This window comes from Mus caroli, unplaced genomic scaffold (assembly GCF_978045245.1).
Source record: "Mus caroli unplaced genomic scaffold, Mus_caroli_1 scaffold_9, whole genome shotgun sequence".
Classification (NCBI taxonomy): domain Eukaryota; kingdom Metazoa; phylum Chordata; class Mammalia; order Rodentia; family Muridae; genus Mus; species Mus caroli.
The window spans coordinates 99,699,938-99,721,269 of record NW_028227264.1 but is presented as its reverse complement, the minus strand read 5'-3'; the positions used below and the strand labels follow the sequence as shown (position 1 = coordinate 99,721,269).

At 39.3% G+C, this 21,332-nt stretch overlaps 1 long non-coding RNA gene across 2 annotated transcripts; it reads right to left on the bottom strand.

Moving 5' to 3' along the window:
* Positions 1-2,313: 2,313 nt before the first annotated feature.
* LOC110303849 (uncharacterized) lies at positions 2,314-6,478 on the bottom strand. Of its 2 annotated transcripts, none has more exons than XR_002378970.1 (3): positions 6,214-6,478; positions 4,823-4,937; positions 2,314-2,428 (listed from the first exon to the last, which is right to left on the bottom strand). It is a non-coding gene; the product is annotated as an uncharacterized LOC110303849 (long non-coding RNA). The 2 variants fall into 2 exon arrangements; XR_015048556.1 differs by having other exon boundaries at positions 2,314-2,413.
* Positions 6,479-21,332: the final 14,854 nt, after the last annotated feature.

Here is a 21,332-nt window from a genome sequence, read left to right as displayed (position 1 = left end):
TTTATTAAAGGGTTCCAATGTTAAGAAGGTTGAGTTCCACTGCTTTAAGGGATTCTAAAACGACTGAATCAAGTCTATATAGATGGCAGGATAAGGCATTTGACTCCAGTATATAAACCCATCTTAATGGTTTGCAAAGCCAGGTGACAGTCTGCAAGCCAAGATGACAGTAAACAGAATTGGTAAATATAACATGATCTTGACATTGAGAAGAACATGTTTTGGAGTGTGTTGGACTTTAAGCCTATGATGCAGTGGGGGGGGGGGGCAGTAAAGATAAAAGGCTCAATACAGCAGAGCAATGTGCTCAAACATTCTAGTTCTTTCCGTGTTTTGCACATAGATGTCTAGCCTTGCTTGCCAATCTTCTAAGCCTCAACTTAACAGACAGCACAAAACTGCCTATTTGAAATTGGTAATCACATCCTATTCTCACAATTAGCACAGGTGAGCTAGTAAGAATCAGACATACACACTTTCAAGCCAAGTCAAATATCAACATATGACAAGCCCAGTCCTTTGCCCATCTGTAAGATCAAGTAAATCTATGCATTCAAGAGAAACAGTCATCATTTATCAAACATAAATCATTATTAAAATGCCTCAACAAAACAGCCTGTAAGAAATGCAAACACGTTAATTCCCCCATGGAAACATTGAAAAGGTTACGGAAGTGCAAGCTTTTTAAAAAAAAAAAAATTGTCACAATCAGAGAGCTTTATAGTTCTTAGAGAAACAAGTACAAGTTCAAAAACATATGACCACAAACAGACATAGGGTCAAAGAACAAAACTGATAGAGTTAAGGAGCGCATTAATGATGTGGGCAATGAGTCCCAAACACTGAAACGAGTGTGACTAAAAATATTAAATACAGAGAATTTAATAGTGAAGAAATATGGCCAAATGATTCAATAAGCCAAGGATTTGAGGTGCGGTTTAATGGATTAGCCAAAGTTGTCTTCAATACTGACATTGGCTGGGTTTTAGATAATGTTGGAGGTTGAGGGTACAACTCTATAACTTTTGTTTGGATTGCAGATCCTGGTGAAAATATCCCTGCCTGTGATTACAATGAGGTCATTCTAAAGTCTTCATTTCCTGTGAGAATTACCAATAACTTTTGGTGTTGAAAGAATAAGACACTTGCACAGTCAAACACAATTTAGTTGGCTTATTTAAATGCATGCTTGCTCCCTGCAGATCCCCTGAGAGGGAGTGTGTGAGATTGTTTCGTTGTTTTCATCAATCCCAGGCTGCCTTTGAAATTGCTCTAGGACCAAAGATGACTTTGAACTTCTGACCCTTCTGCCTCCACGTCCCAAAAGCTAGGGTTACAGATATGAACCACCACACACAGTTCGATCTAGGAATCAAACTGAGGACTTACTGCATGCTTATAAGTAGACACTCTACCAACTGAGATACATACCCAGCCTTGATAATCTTTCATTATGTGTTTAATACATAAGAAAGAATAGTAGCCAGAAAAGCAGAGCTGGATGTGAAGTGATTCCTAAGTCAAATGCTAACACAGACAAAAGCAAAGAGGTTTCCCAAGGTAAAAGGCCAAGTTAGGGCTGCAGTATTACTAGGGACCCATCTCAGGGTGGCAAGGTCAACAGGCTGTAAGTGATGTAAAGAGTCAGGTTGAAGTGATAACAGGGCTCGTTAATGTAAGAATAAGGATTGAAAAGATGGAGACCAAGGTATGTGTGGAGACCTGCAAGTTATGCCAAGGAGAGTGGTTTGTGAGAATAGATGACTTGAAATAGAAGAAGACAATCAAGAGAGATGAGCCAACAAAGAAAACTTCAACTTGGGATAAATACCAAGCATCATGGTTGTAATGGTGGAATTAAAACAAAGCCAGAGACACAGAAAAACCAATAGGCAAAGACTTGCTGATCAAGGCACCAGAAATATGCACACAGAGACCTTGAGATACAAGACCAAAAATGAATGTTTAGGCACATCTTGTATATAAAGTAGACAAATATTCTCATCATTGTGAAACTTTTAGCAGACCAGCAGGGTCAGAAATCATTTTGTAATTACGTGGAAGTATCAAGTTGCGTTCCTCTTTTTATCACCCCCAAATTCCTTTGCCTCCATACTGTATCGCCTCAACATTTTTTCATATTTTGTCTCAGAAATCAGACTTTTCTGACCAAATCTTGTACAAATATCTGAAGATACCTGATTGACATGGATCAGCAGAAGAGGGTGGTCTGAGTTCCTCTGGATGCTGAGTTCAAAGACAGAAATTTATCTTCTTAGCATCCTACAAGCCAGAAGGCCAAGATGAAGGTACCAATGTTTGGTTACTGGTGCCTTTTCAGTTTGTAGATGTATGTCTTTGTGTGGCAAGCCCTCTGTATGTCTGTATTTTTTTCTCTTCTCTTCAGGACAACCTATTGGATTAAGAACTACTTAAAGTCATCATTTTGATTTATTTTCTTTAAAATCACTTTTAAAAAATATAATTGCATTACAAAGGTTTTCAGATGGGGGGTGGCAATTCAGCCCATGATGCTCAGTATTAAAGATAACCAGAATACTTTATTCATCTATGGACTACATTTCCCAGCCTCCCTTTGAGCTAGTGGTGGGCCCATGGCTGCCACTTTACTCTTAAATGTTTATAGATGTGGTATCACTTTCATTCATCTAGTCCATCTCATATAAGAGTGGGAACATTCTTCTGCTTGATATGTGTCTGTGCTCGAGCAATGAACCTACACTGGCGTCACTTTCTGCTCAGTAGAAGGAGAACCAGGACACATATCCTGTATCGTTATATTAAAGGAAGGAAGCCTCTGTCTTCACTGAAATTTTAAATAATGGTTGGATTTCTTGTCCTCCCTGTACCATCGTGCATGCACACACACACACACACACACACACACACACACACACACACATCCTTACATATATAACTTGTCTATCTAGTGTTAACTAATGACAAGGTTAGATATCAACCTTTAGTTTGAAGATAGCTTTCAAACTTAAGGCCAAAATAACTTAAAAGATCCATAGTCTATATTGTAAACATCAACTGATTTTTTTCATTGTTGTTTTTGTTTTTGAAGACAGGGTTTCTTTCGTTTTTGTTTTTCAAGACAGGTTTCTTTGTGTAGCCCTGACTGTCCTAGAACCAGCTCTGTAGACCAGGCTAGCCTTGAACTCACAGAGATCCACCTGCTCCCTAGTGCACTTGAGGCATCAGAGGGTACTTGCCACTGCCTGGCTCAAACTTATTTTTTTCTTATCAATAAGATAACTATTTATTAAGTTGATAAAGTTGAATTACTGAGCCCTTACTCTCTATCCATAAACAATCAGGAAAAAAAAAAGCACGTATTATGAATGCATACTGTCCTGAACCTCAAGTTGCTCAAAGTTTTATGACAGAAAATGTAACCAAAATCTCCATATCCACTCTGCTCAAAGAGAAGCATACAGGGTCTGCCTGGGGAGACCATAAAACAAACAAAGAAAAAAACACAGTAAATTAAAGAAGGATGGTGCTTGAGTATGCCTAGATGAAACGACAAAGGATATTAAATATGGATTTAAAGGAAACAGATACCATTTTTAGATGATGTGGACACAGAAAGATTGAAGAAAGTTGTACTAGGAGGTGAATGAAAATAAATATGAATGAGTTTTCAGTTGGCTGAGCCGATGTTCTCTGGACATGAGAGGGAGTGACTACCGGGCTACCTGTGTAGGCAACCCCATCCACTGTGAACTCTGTGAACATGGAAGCATGTTTAAGTCCTCCCTCCGATCCCTTTTCCTTCTCCCCTTCCCCACTCTCTCCTCCCGGGCTTCTCTGTACAATGGAATTGTAATATGTACTTGCTGCAGAGAGTGATTCACAGAGCAATGGTGATACAGAGCACCCCTGCAGTATTTACCTACTCTTGGCTGGGACCCAGAAAATAGATTTTTTTTCTTTCATCAGCTTAGGTCTTTAAAGATCAGCACTTAATCTTTCAATTTATTTCTCTGTGTGCAATATAAAAAGCAGAAGCTGGAATCTATTATATAGAAAACTAAATGTTTTTAAAAATGATTTTAGGGCTCATTGGTCCTAAGTGAAACAGTATGTCACTATATCCCACTGATGTAGTGGTTATGTAAGGTTAAGACACTGTATGCTCATGCTTCTGTTGTTAAAATATTTAAATCTCACAAACTCTCTCTTTTTTTTTATTTTCAAGATTCTACTGTTTAAGTCCAGGATTTAACTCTTGATAAGGAAAACAGCTCAAAATTAATTTCTCCTTGCTTATTATCCCACAGAATATAATCCTGAATTGATGATAAGATTGATTCTATTTTTTTTTTTCACATTCTTGGCTTCTTGTGTCCTCTGCTTTCTGTGTCCCTGTGAGTAATTTTTTCCACTGCTCATTAATAGTTTTAGGCTTGGAATCTATCCCGCTCTCCAAACTACTCACATCCATGGCTGTTCACACTGTGTCCATGCTGGACAGTGTTTCATTGATCCATTCTTGTTTGTAACTGTAACTCTTAGCATAGAATGCATATGATTGCCCAGACTCAGTACATTGCACAAGCCACACAGCAGTGAGCAACCATTATTTAGACTTCAACGCCCAAAGTTCAAAGGGATTCCTGCTCATGCTCTTAACTAAAGATTGTTTTCTCTTTGGCATTTTAGTTGTAATATGAGATGTTCAAGTGTCTCTAATTATCCTAGGTGGCCTAACAGGAAAACAGAATGCTAAAAACTAAGCAAAGACCACAGATTCGACAGAGTTTGGGCTCTCCCTACTCAGCCCCAACCTTACCTAAGCATCTGCAGAAAAGGAGCGCATTGCAGAGTAGGACGTATGTGCTGTGTCTGCCGCTTCTATTCCTCTCCATTGTTTGTGTCCTTCAGCCTTAAAATGTATCATCTTACAGCTACAATGGAGTGAGATTTAAACTTAATAGTACTGTTATAATATTCAACAGCTTTAGCACTTTCAGTTTGAGATTTAAAGTTACAACAACCAAAGTAATAAAATGGCAAAGAATTTTGGTTTGAACAATATCTATAAGCTAATGGTTTAGTGCTATACGTATAACCAGTTAAAATGCACACATGGGTTGACACTGGTGTGCAAAAGCATTCATAACAGCGTTGGGTTACAAACATCTCATAAATAAATGTCATACATTGCACTCTGCAAAGCTACACAGCAAGAGGTTGAACAAGGACATACAAAATCTCACTAGCAGGCTGGAAAGATGGCTCAGCAGTTAAGAGCACTGACTGCTCTTCCAGAGGACCTGAGTTCAATTCCCAGCAACCACATGGTGGCTCACAACCATCTGTAATGGGGTCTGATGTCCTTTTCTGCTGTGTATGAATACAGTGACAGTGCACTCACATATATAAAATAAATCTTTAAAAAAAATCTCACAAGAATATTGTTGCATGTGTAGACACTGGACTCAAATCAGTACATACTGAACAATTTCTTCTGCATGCTTTCAGAAAGAGATTAAATTAACCTTTGACATTACAGTTAGTCATGACAGTGACTATCCTTTGGTGGAGTATAGAACATGTCACGAGCCACACTGAGAATATGAGACTCTAAAAATATTTTGAAGGATCCTGACTAATTGGTACATTCAATTGGTGAAAATTCAACAAAACAAGCCCTTAGACTTGTTCTCTATTTGGTATATGCATTACATTTTGAGGCCATTTTAAACTTTATATATGTGATCATTTTATATATACAAACATTTTTCTTCCAAAAGCTAGCAACACTGGTTTTATGAAGGAAACCCCACTCTTAGCAAACCAAAGGAGTGAAATTTTAATAAATTCATTAAATTCAACAAACTTTCGCTGGAAATTCAGTGAAAATATTGAAAAATACCAACTGTAGCATCAGCTGTTGAATAAAAGAGTGTGGGGCTGGGGATGTAGCTCAGTTGGTTAAATACTTTACAAGAATACAGAACACCATAGGCTCAGGCTTCAGCACCCTGTATCCCCAGCACTTTAGAGAGAGAGAGAGAGAGAGAGAGAGAGAGAGAGAGAGAGAGAGAAGGATCAGAAGGTCACAGACATAGTTGGCTTCATAGTAAGTTTGAGGCTTGCTCAGACACTCAGTCTAAATAAACAAGTCTACACAGTGAATATTTAAAAGGGGTTAATTGAAAAGTATGACAATTCCATTACCTTGGTATAATATAGCTCTAAAATGTGCTTTCCACATGTTACAAATGTAAACTTGTTGTCTCTTCATATAGAATGCTTAACATTTAATATAAAGACTTTCTCTACTTCTTTCAGATGTTTGATGGAATGTGCATTTTTACAACAGGAGACACTGGGAGCAGGAGGTGGCTCAGCAGTTAAGTGTGTATTGCTTTGGCAGAACCTAGCTTGGTCCTATCTAAAGCCTTATCCGAGCTTCGGTGGATCTGATACCTCTGGTCTCCTCTGGCTCCTGTATATATCCAAAATTAAAAAACAATAAAAATCAATCTTAGAAATTTTAAGATTTCATAAATAGACATAGGTACGTTTGCACTATTTACAAACAGCAAGGAATTGAGAGCAACCTCAGAAACGCCAATAAATCCTATTTCCTTCAGTTTCCTTAACATGTATGGTACTTTTTTTCATTTATCAACATGTTCTTTTACAACATATACTCATTGTCTCAACAGTCAAGAATTTCCATTTTCTTAAGGAATTTTAATATTCTTTTTAAAAAACATTTTGTTGTAATTTATTAGTTTGGGTGTTTGGCCATCATGCCTGTGCAGCATGCAGGTGCCCCGTGCTTAAAAGAGACAGAAAAGAGGACATGAGATTCCCTGTAGTTGAAGTCACAGTCAGTTGTGAAGTACCAGGTGGGGACTAGAAATTGAATCCAGGTCTTCTGAAGAAAATACAAAGTGCTGTTAACTTTGGAGCCTGCTTTCTAGCTCTTGCCTAGGAAGTTTTAGGTAGTGAACCCTGTTTGAAATGTTACCTATCTTAGCTGAAGACGATGCCTGCTGAGCCAAGAGGATAGCTTAGGAGTCTTGAGCCTTCATGAGCTAAAAATGAGGTAAGAAATGAGAGATGGGTAGGGTGGGAGGAAAGACGAAAAGAAATTTCCCAAACAGAACAATTTGATTTTCCCGTGTCTTCATCCTGAGTAGAGGAACCGAGTTCTTTCAAACTCTGCACAAAGGTTATGGATATAATAGAACACCTTTAGGAAAAGGCTGGAGTTGAATCTACAGACCGGCAACAGGAGAACATGCCAGCATTTCCTCTACCTGGACAAGTAGAAGAACTTACATATGGACAGAAATACTAAAAATAAATACATAAATACCTTACTAGACCATATAAATCAATAAATACAGCTGCAACTCGGCTTCCCAAGCAGGATCTTAAAATTACCCACGACAGCCCTAACATCCTCTACACAAGGAGCCACTTGATGGGGGTATGCTGAGACAAAGGAGTCTACTCTCAACCAACCGCTATTAAGCTATCCTCCGTGTGAATGGCTGAATGAATGGTAGAAAAACACTAGTCCAAGTGAACTCAAATGCTGGCCCCTTGCTGAGACCCTGGAGGACCCTTGATCACACGCTCCATTGGCGCTCTAAACCCACTGAGCTTCCTCCTCTGCCTTGCTGGTTACTCACTGCTTCTCCTGGAAGTGAGCTCTTCAGCTCCAATTAACTGTCAAAACACTGCGCGCGCACACACACACCTCCTCCAGCTCCTTTGTTGCGGTCCTCCCCACAGACCACACCGTTCAAGCTCTCCCCTCAGCGACTTTTCATCATTTCGTGAGCTTGCCTCGTGGAAGGCCAACTCTTGTTTTAGCCCAGCGCACAGCAGCTGGTGTAGTATCTGGCTTTTGTTATCGACCATTGTTAGGGGATGACCAGCTGAGCACAGTTGGGCGGCCATTAGGCTTTGATGCTGCACCAGGACTGGCGGTGTTTCAAGGCCTTAATGGTTTTTCTCTTGCCACTTGCTGTCGGTTTGTTACCAGCGAACAGGGCAGGGCTTTTACAGAAACACACAACAGCTGTATTTCCAGTCTTCACACTGATTACATCATTCTTGACTCAATTCATCACTTTGGGCAGACAGAGGCCACTCTTTTTATTTATTTGTGCTGACTCTTGGCTCTGTTTTACACCCTGAAAGGATGGGCAGAAGCCTTTATCCTCCTTCATGCGTAATGCACATCTGCCTAACGATATGATAAACATGTGGTCTTGTAAACACTTAGATCAGGAGAATAATGGAACAAGAGCAATGGTTACCCAACCAATGAATTGTAGCAACCTAATGATGATAGTCTATGCTGAGTCTCATTCTTTTCACCCTAAAGAAGTACTTCATTTTTCTCAGCTTATATAAAGGTTTTAAGTGCAGCACAGAGGTTCAGTTAAGGTCTCAAACAGAATTAAATAACTTTAACGCTATTGCTCAGATGAGAACCACTAAAAGGGGTATTTTGTTCTTTTTGTTTTGTGGCTTATTTGTTTTTTAGTTTTACTAATATTATTGTCCAATTATTATTATTCCATTTAATTCTCGTATTCAAGCTATATGAACAGCAATACTATCCCTGTTTGGAAAGGGAAAACTAGCAGGATACTGGCTAGTTTGCAACATCACTTGGTACTTCCCACAGCTATGAGAAGGTCAGCTTCTAGCTAGGTGCATTGCTACACAGATAAAAGGACAAACTTTGCAGTCCACTTTGGAGCTCCCTATGAGAGTTTGAATGATGTTTAGTTGGGGATTGTATGCCTTTGCTTAGAATCATCTTTAAGAAACAGAGGCTATCTTATGCCCCCACCCCCCACCCCAGGTTTTGCTGAAAGCAAATGTAATGGCTGAAGCTACAACAAGTCTTTTGATTACAAGATAATAATAATTAATAATAATAATAAAATAATAATGATGACACTATTCATTGGTACAGGAAGATGAAAATATTCTGAGTCTGTAACAGTGTGAAGTTGTCATATATTGCTTCAGAGAGCCTACTCCTAGATTCGTTTTATCCGAATGAGAAAGAAATATTTAAGTCGCTATTTTTCAGATCTTTATTTTCTAAAATAATATATGGGAATGGCTAATGTATACAAAGCAGCAAGTTGGCTATAGTTGCTTACAAGCTAAGAAGACTCTATCACTGTGTCATCTGGAGACAGCATCCTCTATAAACTGGGACATTTCGCTCCATTTGCCAGCAAAAGGGCAGTGGTGGGTATTTCAGCTTCACTGTCTGTGAGTTAAGGCTGACATTGCAGACCATGTGCCTTCCAGGAGTGGGAGGTGACTCGCATGCATATCAGCCAGTTTTCCAAAATGATATTTTGCATTTTCTGAGCTTCGATGCCAACTCATCTCCCATCGGGGCAACACTGGTCAGCATACTGTCATGGCGGATTGCTGGCCTCACTTAAAAACAGCTGGGGGAAGGCTTTTGTGAAGTCACCGAAGACCTATAAGCATCTAAAACAGGATCTTCAAGCCAGCTGGTGAGTACGTTTATTTTTGGCCACCATTTGTTTCTTTAAAAACTCAGGCCAATCCACTTCAACGAGCACATTGCCGCTTTGCTGCTCCTGTGTAACCGTCAGCACATTTAGACCATGAGGGGTTCAACACCTGGGGTTTGCATCTGAGGGAAAGTAAGCGGTACGGAGCAGGACTGATGGATCAGGAGCCAACCAGTGAAGCAGGGGCAAGAATTAAAAGTCCTCGTTCTTTTTCCATGGCTTCTCTCTAAATTAGTCCTACCTCCTCCCCCCAGAGGCCATCCAGTTTACCTGCCTTCACTTGACCTTTATTTAACCTTAGAGTGTACACATTCAGAAGCCACTATGAGCCTAACTTTGAATAAGCAATAAGAACGATAGAACACAGCTATTGTTCGAGATGTGTAAGGCATGTCATGTGCTCGCAAGAACTCCATAGGGTAGGCACTTTAACATCCTCACAGATGACGGGAGACAGTGGCTCCTACATTCAGGAAGCAAGCAAGCAGCGGACTTAGGACTTGAACTTAGGCGTTCTGATTCCAGAGTTTGCTCTCGCACCTACCTCTTACCCGGGCACATAGGTCCAGTTGTTACGCTATAAAACTTGTAGTCTTACTAAAGGGGCCATTTCCTCCCAGCTTCCCTTTCAGACAGCATCGCAAATGACGGAAACTGCACTGACATGTTCATAATCTTAACAGGATAGATCTGAAGACTAGAAAGAGCAGGAAAATATGGAAATGTACCATAGAAGGTCAATGACAGAACCTTTTAGCCTGAAGTTCTCATCAGAGAAGCAGGGTTGCTCCTTGACAATTCTGAGAAAACACAAGGTAATAAACTGAGCTTTGAGGTGCTGGAGAAGGTAGTCTTGAAATGCTTAGAAAGAGGAGAAAGAACTCCAGTTTGGTGGTTAAAATGCAAGATATTTGCAGAGTAAAAGAGGAAGGATTCAAATACAGACACATTTAAGAAGGTTAAATTTGTTTCCGCCAAGGTGTTCTATGCTCACTTTCAACCAGCACTACCTAATTTTGATTCTATCTTTTTTATTTAAGAGTATCTAATGTTATGTTGAGGGAGAGCACTGTGACAACTTATTTTGGGGGGAGAGGGATATGTGAGTGGATGATACACATGTGTTAGTATATGAGTGCTCTCCACGTATGGGGAACATGGAAGCACATGCTTGTGTGGGTACACATTCAATTGTGCTTAAACACGTGGAAGACTTCGAATGTCTTCATTGCTCGCTCTCTCTCTCTCTCTCTCTCTCTCTCTCTCTCTCTCTCTCTCTCTCTCTTTCTCTCTCTCTCTCTCTTTCCTGAACCCAAAACTCTTGGATTAGGCTAGTTTGCCTTTGGAGATTCTGTCTGTCTGTCTGTCTGTCTCTACAGTGTATGGCCTGGGACTTCTGGTGGGCTTCCAGACACAACTAAGTATTCATGTAAATGCTAGGTGTCCAAACCCTGCTTCTCTTGCTTACACAGCCAATGATGCACCCACTGAACCATCTCTCCTGACCTTTGTACCATTTTTTTCCTCTATGTTCAGTTGCATATTTTTGTAAGTAACAATAACAAACATATGGAGAGAGGAGATTTCTCTCACCTGAAGGAGTAATCTCTAATTTTACATTATGATTCCAGTAAGAAAAACTATATCCAATATGTAGAACTTTGATTCAACAATCATCTTATGAACATCAAATTTTGCTTCAAGATATACATCCTTGAAGCTTCACAGCCAACCTCCAATTCTAATTTAGTGTCTGCCAACACGGTGCATTTAAAGCTTCTTGGGGGGAAAAACAGTTTAACTAATTTTTAGTAATTCCTTATGCATAAGCTTCATATTACATGTTTTACAAAGATATAAAGTAGTTTGTAGTCAGTTCTGAACTTATAAGCCTTTTAATGAATTCTGTTCTCTCGCTGAGGTTCTGCGTGTGACTAGACATGAATCATCTGTTACTGTGAGCCGTTCAATGGATCTATAAATCATGGCTCTGGGTAAAGGATGAAATATAAGCCTTTTTATCTGCATGACACACACACTGGAAGTGGGAAGTTGCTAAGTGAACAGTAGTGGGTTCCATGTTTGATCAGGAATTTGTTTATTCCCTTGGGTTTTAAAGCAGCTCCTAGGCATGCACAGAGCTCCTTCACCAGCGTGGGGCGGCAGAACTTTCTCTGAACGCCTTCCTCGGGAAATGGTTTCCTGCAGTCTTTTCTTTAGATACACAGCAAGCTCAGGTGCTGGACACATGCTCTCTCAATGGATGTAGAGGCACTGAGTCCCTGAGGATGCCAACATTTGCTACCAGACACTGTCATATTGGAGAAAGATAACAGGATATGAAATTATGTTTTTACCTGTGTAAGAGATCCTGTCTAAAAACAAATGAACAAACAAATAAATACAAGCTATTTATTTTATACTGGCAGTACTCACAGGGTCTTCGCAGTTGTGAGGAAGGGAAATCAACAGAAAGAATTTTGTGGGAGAGGATGAGAAACAGTTACATTCTGATAAGACCATAGTAAGAGCATCTTAGTGAAAAAACAATAATAATTAAAAAAACCACAAATGTGAAAATAGCTAGACACCAGCCATACTGTCATGGTGAATTCAATATGTCTGCCAAACACTAGTTGGATCATTTAAGACTGTCTTTTCAGCTCCAAGTAGTGTAGGCAAAAGTAAGGTTCTAAAACAAATCATAGAGGGAAAGAATTTGAGCAGTAGGGACCCAAGGCTATTGGGGAAGCTTGTTGTTGTGTGTACTTTTCCCTTCTCTTTATTGCTGTGTAAGCACAGGTGGCTATAGGACATTGAAGTTTTGTTGTCTATTCTTCAGGCACAAAGAGAAGATTAACAGCAGACAGAAGAGTCCGCAGAGCCTATTATGATATATGAATAAAGAGGGCAATCTCTCTTAGAAACCTGGGTCTCTCCACTTTCCTTTTAATATATTGGTCAGAAATGGGTCACACAAGACTCCAGAGATAAGTCATTGTGTAGTGAGTGACAAAGAGAAATGACGTTACTGTAATTTAGATCAGAATTGGGATAAGGTTAGCATTTCTAAGGAGCACTGTCCTAAGTATGTTAACCAAACTTATTAAGGGTTGGGTTACAGGAGAAGAGAGAATGTCAAAATGTAGCCAATGGATGTTGTAATTAGACACGGAGCCCCAGCCAATCTTCATGGTTGAACTCCGGTCCTTTCAAAAAGTCATTTTAGTTCCAGACCGGTCCTTCTGGGGGGAAACAAGCAAACAAGCAAACTTGAAACTATATTGGTAAAATGTGTTTCTAATCTGTTTAGCATTTATTTAGGTAACTAGGAAAAATTCAGAGGCTTCTTTTGCATATTCATATATTTATGGTCATGCATGCAAAAACAATAAAACATAGAATCCTCCATTTTTTAATTTTTATTTTTCAGAAGAATCTAAACCCTGTCAGCTTTGCTCTGAAATTAGAAACTCTTTTCTTTGGAAGAAAAGAAAAGTTTGTGTTGTACAAGGGAAGAAATGTAATCAAAGGTCCTTAGTACAGACACTACTCCTTCTTCATGGTTAGGAAAATACTTTAAAAACTAGGATAAAAATCCAAAAATCATTCATCAACTTGGCAGCATACCAGTCATCTGGTCCTGTTCTCAGTGAAGAGGGAGAGATCGAAGGCCCAGGAGAAAGACTGGTGTCACGGGTTACACAACTGTTAGAGGAGATAGAATCCAATCTCAGACCTGCTGACCCTATCTGGACAGCTTTTATCTCTATCCTTTTTGGGCTGAAGCCATCCAACAATCTGGGAAAAGAATGTGGGGTGGGTAGCCTTAATTCCTGGGAAGAGGAGAGCAGACAGGAAGAGAAAGTCTCTGGAGAGCCTTACCTCTCAGTTAGGAGAAGGCCAAAGGGATGCTGATATCACAAACGGAATGATAAAGCATGTTTGTACACAACCAGCAAGGCTTTCCATGTTAAACCTTTCCCTCTCTCCTCCTGTCTCTCTTTAGTTTTCCATGTATTTATTCTGCCTCTGTTTTCTTACAGACACAAGCCATAACATGAATCCTGGGCTTTGGTACAAACTAAAATTTAAAATATGCTTCTAGATTTTTACATGTGGTCAGAATCAAAATTATGGCTCACAATCTTCTAGGGAACAGCTCTCCCACGATGAGTTCAGTACAGCTAGCTTCTCATCTGAAGAAGGATTGGATTTCTAATTAGGGAGGATAATGCCAGAAGAAGAGGTTGACTTTTATTCAGGGGTCAACCTGTCAATAATCTCTGTCTTTAAGTAAGCATTTGGATCCTGCTCATTGTATGACATCTTTTGCAACGGACACAAACAGAGTCCATGGCAGATTGTTTGCTAGGGTCAAAAATCCCCAGCATTTGATGCATCATCTTGCTTTCAACCTACAGCCCACGGTCATTGAGTAGACTGGTACATAACACTCTCACACTTTCAACAGCACTATGTTTTTCATTTTTTTTTTGAATTATGAAATTTACATATAAGAGTATATCTCAACCCTCATCAGATATGGAAATTAACAGAGAGGACCTCGACTGGTCTATGTCCACTCATCCCTAGCTGGGCCACACATATAATACCCCTTCCTCCAAGGCTCAGGGATTTTTGAAGAAGAAGGGAAACAAAGATTGTGAGTACCAGAGGTACTGGATAATATCAAGGAAATTGTGTTTCCCAGATACAACAGGGCAGTTAAACAGATAAACACACCACTTTTGAGATGACATGCACAAGAGCTGCATACGTTCAAGCCAGACAAAATCTCAGCATAGCAGGGAATGTGGGTCCAAGCTCTCACCACTAACCCAAAAGCTATTGGCATTTGATAGCTGCTGGGGAATAGGGAGTCTTTTTTTCTAATGGTCTGACCTCTGGTAGGTCAACCACACACACCAGGGCAGGTGCCACCCCTAAGTCTAGCTGAGCAACACAAACTTGATTTAATGAGTATCTTAGTCAGGGTTTCTCTATTCTTGCACAAACATTGTGATGAAGAAGCAAGTTGGAGAGGAAAGGATTTCAGCTTACACTTCCACACTGCTGTTCCTCACCAAAGGAAATCAGGGCTGGAACTCAAGCAGGTCAGGAAGCAGGAGCTGATGCAGAGGCCATAGAGGGATGTTACTTACTGGCTTGCTCCCCCTGGCTTGGTCAGCTTGCTTTCTTATAGAACCCAGGACTACCAGCCCAGGGATGGCACCCCCAACAATGGGCCCTTCCACCTTGATCACTAATTGAGAAAATGCCTTACAGCTGTATATCATGGAGGCATTTCCTCAACAGAGGCTCCTTTCTCTGTGATAAACTCCAGCTTGTGTCAAGTTGACACACAAAATCATCCAGTACAATGGGAGAATGAAGAAAACTCAAAATAGAACGGGAGAGAGGGGAGGGTGTTATGAGATGAGTTGCGATTGCAAAGTTAAATATGTTCAAAGTATATTGTATGACATTCTCAAATAATGTAAACATTGCATTAAGATTATTTAAATTGATTTCTTATAAATTCTTTATGCATAGCAATGCCACTAAATACAGACCAGTATGTATCTGACTGAAAATGTAAAATTGTACCTCAGTATCCTACAAGTTTTGATCTGGGGTAGAAAAGAACAATACATAATTCACGAAGGATTCCTTAGAGGTCTACTGGGAAATAGTAATTTATCAAAGAAAACTAATATGAGTGTCTTCCCTACCAAAACGTGGACATATCTTATATCTGCCTCCCAAACAAAAACCAGAAAGAAGTTACTTTTATTGTCCCCAGTGACTGTGATAGGAATAATATTTTAATGATATACAGTTGCTAAATGGTAGAACCAAGATTTGAACCCAATTTTGGATGAAGTCTGTGTTTTCTTTGATGACAAACCCTATCCACATGACAGCATAGAGGAAGATCCATGCACATGTGCGGAGTTCCCTTCTTTATATAGCATCATGGGAGACATCTCCACCTTTGTCTTTAGTGAAGACTAACTTACAGAAAGCATCCGGAGTAACTGTGTATTTATATTTAAAGATACACTAAGCAAGTCTTATTCTACTGTTGCAGTGGTATGCAACAATTTTCTGACCTCTCTTCCAACATCAAGAATCTATTCATGCTTTTCTGTTGTTGTTACTCAAATCTCATTTCTTATTTTCATTAGCTTTTCTTTATTCCTTATTTTGTTCCCTTGGCACTATGTGATCTAAAACTCATAAAGATATCATGTCTTACCTAGGGCTCCTGGCTCATAACTCCCTTTCCAAAGTAGGTCATATTTCCCAACAATTCTTAGAGCTGAACATTGATGTTATTTGACCTACTTTACCTTATAGTAGAGCAAAGACCTTCATGTCAGAATGGGTTTTGCTTATACACCAGGATAAGGACTATTGCTGAAAGAGGCCAGTAAGGATTAGAACAGGCCGTATGTGGTTTCCTATTCTCTGTCTAGTATCTTTATATCATACCCCTTTAGTCCTGCTCCATTTACACACCGATTGTTCAAACTTCAAAGATGTCTTATCAATAAAGTCATCATTAAAAACCCCAAAGATGATTCAAGAAGCCGCTGTATATCTGAACTGTGGAGGCTTCCAAGAAGCAGAATATAAGTCATCAGCATAGCTGCCCTTACCCTTAGAACCCTTCCAAGCCTTTCTTTGGTTGTTTAATAGTCTTCATTACACCATTGAATATAAAATGGGTTTTGGAATTCTGTGGGCTACTCTAACAAATGAATGAAATTTAAAGAGGCATAGTGGAAATCTCATCCTACGGTATCAGAAGTTCTAGAAACTAAACATCAGCCAGTTCTGAAGTGAGGGCAGTGTGTGGCATTCACCTCTCAACCTATGGGATCTGATGCCATGCTCAGGTGGGTATTACCTAAGATGAATTAAATCAGAGGTCACTCAGTAGGTGACTACTGTATACTTTAGAGGCATACACTGGAATTATACGTATAATTATGATTCTGAGTATGAAAAGCTGAACTTGAGGGCATTTTCCCTCTTCTAAATCACTAGAGTTCAGTCTTCAAATGCAATTATGTTACTTTATTATGTTGTACAGATTGCTGTATGTCCTGTCTCTATCCACCAAGGCAAAATGATGGAAAGCAGAAAAAAAAATCCAGAACATAAACTTTAAGAATGAGAAGTTAGTTAATAAACTCATCGACTATAGAAGTGTACTTAGCAGGAAGATTATACTTGTTACGGTATTCATTGTTGTTGCTATCAGGCATTTACTTTTATGTGTAAAACATGAGAGAACTAGAAAAGAAGGAAGGGTGTTCCAGTAATAAAAGAGAACGTATTTATTTTTATGATTAATTGTGTTTATGGTGGCACGCACTAGTCAGACCTGAGGATATAAAGATTAATAAGACATATTTGCATACATAATAAACAGTTATGCCTCCTTAGTCATCAGTTCTGTGCCTGAATTCCACCAATACTGGCTCAAAGGTGTTCATTTTACAGCTGTGCCGAGTAGTTAGGGATATAATGGCTCTATCTGTACTGAACACTTGCAGATTTGTCTCCAAATCTCTATAAACAGAACAGTATAAGGATATGAAGCATTACATGAATTACCTTAGGTTTCAAAGGTAATTTAGAGATGTGATGGATTATAAACAGATAAGTTTTCTTTAAGTAACTTGAGCATCTGCAGACTTTGACACCTGCATGGTTATGAATGACCTACAGATACCAAGGATAACTGTATATATTTATTTTTTATTATACTGTGGGGGTTTGAATAGGTATGGTTCCCAAAGACTCATGTGTTTGAATGCTTAGCCCATAGAAAGTGACACTATTAGGAGGTGTGGACTTATTGGAGAAGGGGTGGCCTTGTTGAAAGAAGTGTGCCATTGTAGGGGCAGTCATTGTTGTCACCTATGCTCAAGCTACACCCAGTGTGGCACACAGTCCCCTTCTGCTGCCTGTCAATCAAGATGTAGAACTCTTAGCTTCTCTACAACATGTATGCCTGGACACTGCCATGCTTCCCACCATGATGATAATGGACTAAACCTCTGAAACTGTAAGTCAGTCCCATTTAAATATTTTCCATTGTAAGAGTTGCCTTGATCATGGTATCTCTTCCCATCAATAAAAACCTAATACATATACCTTGATTAAATATGTTTTAAAAATACGTATTTCCTATTCTTAATTTCAAGTAAGTGCTATAAAGAGTGAATATATCAAAGATGTTTAAAGGACACTCTGAGACTAATACAGTGAAATAGTCCATTACGAGCTCAAATTCTTCTGGGGTCCCTGGTAGCAAATGAGTTCTATGACTTTCACTCCTGGTAGCTGTAATGATCATCTACCCACATTACCATATGGCCTTCTTATCTCTGACTTTATCTTCCTACAACATCTTTCAACTCTAGTCATTGAGAATTAGAGCCCACCAAGTCAGTATGACAGCATCTCAGAGACATGCATGTACATGGACAGCCCCTATTTCCAAATGAGATCATGTTCTAAGGTTCCAAGTAGACATGCATTTTGGAAAGTACTAGTTAAGGCTGTACATTCACTTGTTAGTTATGTGAATTTAATCAAGAAGCTAACTTCTTTGGACCTTATATATAAATGGGAGAGTAATAATAGCATCTAAATCCTAAATCATTGAGATATTTCAACAAAATATATCAATGTATTCAGGATAGTGCTTGACAGATTGGTAAGTGAATGCTAAAGACTCATTGCTCTAGGAGCCGCAGTCCACATCTTTCTCTTAATAATAATTTTGAATGGGATTGGCTTTGGAAAAGGTCGCTGAAATCTATCCTGCCAAAGGGATTAGATAACTCCCCAAAGTGCAGCAGAACTCTGTTACACACATCCAAAAGCTCTTGAAGGAGCATCAGTATGCCAAGAATTTTACAATTATGAGTGTGGGAAGGAAAAGTCATGTTCCAAGAATATGCACCCTTGGAGACTGCCTGCCTCCATTTGATCTTTAGAAGAAGATAGTAGGCTGAGTAAATCCTGGGACATGGAAGAATCAGAGGCTAAGTTTTGGCTTTTGTTTCCTATTAACTTGGATAGGAAACAGATTCTCTCCTCTCCTCTCTGATTGCCAAGTTCAATGATGGAAGAAGGCAAAGAAGAGGGACCACGACGGACCCTTCAAATTGCAGGCTTCAGGGCTCAGTCCTGGTGCTAAATAACAGGTTTCTCTGGTGTGAAAGACTGAGACATCACAGTTCCCTGAGAGATTTGTTGCTTCAGTTTCTGAAGGGATCAAGGAGGCTGACTGGGCAACTCCTGAAGTGTTATAATTACAAGAAGTCCAGCAACTTCTCCATGAAGTTTAATCTTTCCTCTAAAGAATTGGTACAGAATCTTGACTTCATTTTCCATTGCATGGAAGGCCCCTTCACAACAGAGGGCATGTCTTTGTCCATGTGCTCAGTGACTTCTAACCATGAGGATGGCTAAATGTGACTCTCAGTGTTAGCCAGTGTATGTCTTTGTGATTAAAAACAAAACACAAAACCAAAATAAAACAAAACCAAACAACAACAACAAAACCCCCAAAACTTTCTAACCTCCTGGTGCTTACCTGCTAGTGAAAGAAAGGAAACTGTCCCTCAACAGAGGAATGGATACAGAAAATGTGGTACATTTACATAATGGAGTACTATGCAGCTATTAAGAGAGGAAACCATCTCTAACCATGTGTTGTCTGGAAGCAGGAAGCAGTGCAAGGCAATCAAGATGCTTTTTTATACTACTGGATTCTGCTTGATGGTAATTCAACCATAGGATGCTTAACAGTTTAGGAGTTTCAAGAACTAATGAATTTTCTGAATCTCCCATGACTTAGAACATTTGAGGAGAAACAACAAACAAGATCAAATATTCTTAAGAAAGGGTCAAAGGTTTTAAGGGGCATGGAATGAGGTGAGTTGGGAATTTAAAGAAGTGCAATGGGTTAGAAAGCAGAAAAAAAGTGTCCAAGATGATGGACAATATTATGGCATTTTGAGACTTATATACAATGACTTAGACCCCAATTACTCCCTAATCACTCTTGTGGTTTCCATCCTTCTAGTTAAGAGGCACACGTCCACTTTCACACGTAATATAGGATGTTATACTATTACTAATGAATTTCCACTTCCCTTCAGTTAATTCAAGTGAACCCCGCTGAACACAAGTATTTGACTGAATCTAATATGTCAAATGCCTGACTTAGACAATGGTCTGTATCAGAGGGAAAGGTGTTCTCTGTGCTCCATGAACCTTTGCCTCTCACCCTCTGAATGTTGGAATGTTGGAGTTTGAATCATTGAATCATTGGAGTTCTTTTGCTTACATGAGAAAGCCACTCTAGGGAGAAAGCCACTCTGTGGATGAAGTAAGATAGACAGGAACACAAGAGCTGTTGGATAATGTCAACCTCAAGGCTGCCTGATGTCAGGACTGGTCATTACATGAGCCAATGCTTTCTTTTATCGGATAAGTCACTGAGTCACTTCTATTATTAGTTCTTTCAGAGTGTTCTTGTGCACTGTTCCCTATGATTTTGATAGTCCATGTTCTCTTTTTATAGAGTCCTAAAATAGCTTTCATTTAAAACTAAACTAAATTGTCGCATCTACCCTTAAGTCTCCCCTATCCCATGGGTAAGATTCATTGACACCTTTGTTCTCCCACGATCTTTTATTCTGACTTTATAATGATTAATATTTACATGCCAACTGGATTGATCTAGGGATTGTCAGAATATAGTTGGTAAAACATTATTCATAGGCATTCTTGGGAATGTTTCTAGAAGACATTAGCATTTGAATTCATAGACTATGGGAAGATGGTATCTGCTGAAGACTTAAGCACAAGAAAAACCACAGAAGAGAAGATTCTCCTTCTATTTACCACTGAAGAGAAGATGGAGTTGGGATATCCATCTTTTCCTGACTTCAGATATGGATACTTCTGGTTCTCACATCTGCAAGTATGAACTGAAAAAAATTACAATATCAACTTTCTGGTGATTTTAGAAATGTTGATAGCATATTGTTAGACTTCTTGGTCTCAATAGTCATGAAATCTAGTTCCAATAATCTCAATCTCTCTCTCTCTCTCTCTCTCTCTCTCTCTCTCTCTCTCTTCTTTCTCTTTTCCGCTCTTCCTCTTTCTTACCCATCTCCACACATATACTGAACATAAGAACACATATACAATTGGTCTGTTCCTCTGTAGAATTCTAACAGATCCATTCATTCACTGTATATTTACTGAGAATTTATGTATGCCAGGTTCTCTTATAGGCCAAGCTACATAAAACTACCTTCTAACACTGGAAATAGAATAGCATGAATGGATTTTTTATAAAGGAAATGTAGAGAAGTCTTCATGAAAATTATGTTCTAGGTGGCAAAAGAAACTAAATACCAACAAAAAAAGGCATCGTGGACAGGTATTTAAGATGTTCAATGGTGAGTTAACCTAATGGGATAGATAGTGATGGGTAGTGGCTACAATATGAAGCAGGCTAGTTAGGGAAGGTTTTTCTAACATGATAAAATTCAAAGATTTCAAAGGCCAGGTGTGCTTGGCTTACCAAGTAATGCCAGCACCTGGGAAGTAGAGGAAGGAGGATTACAGGTTTGATGCCAGCCAGCCTGAGCTGAATAGCAAGAATCTAAAATAAGGTGTAAGAACTAAGTGAATATTGGAGAAAGTGAGGCAGGATGTTGA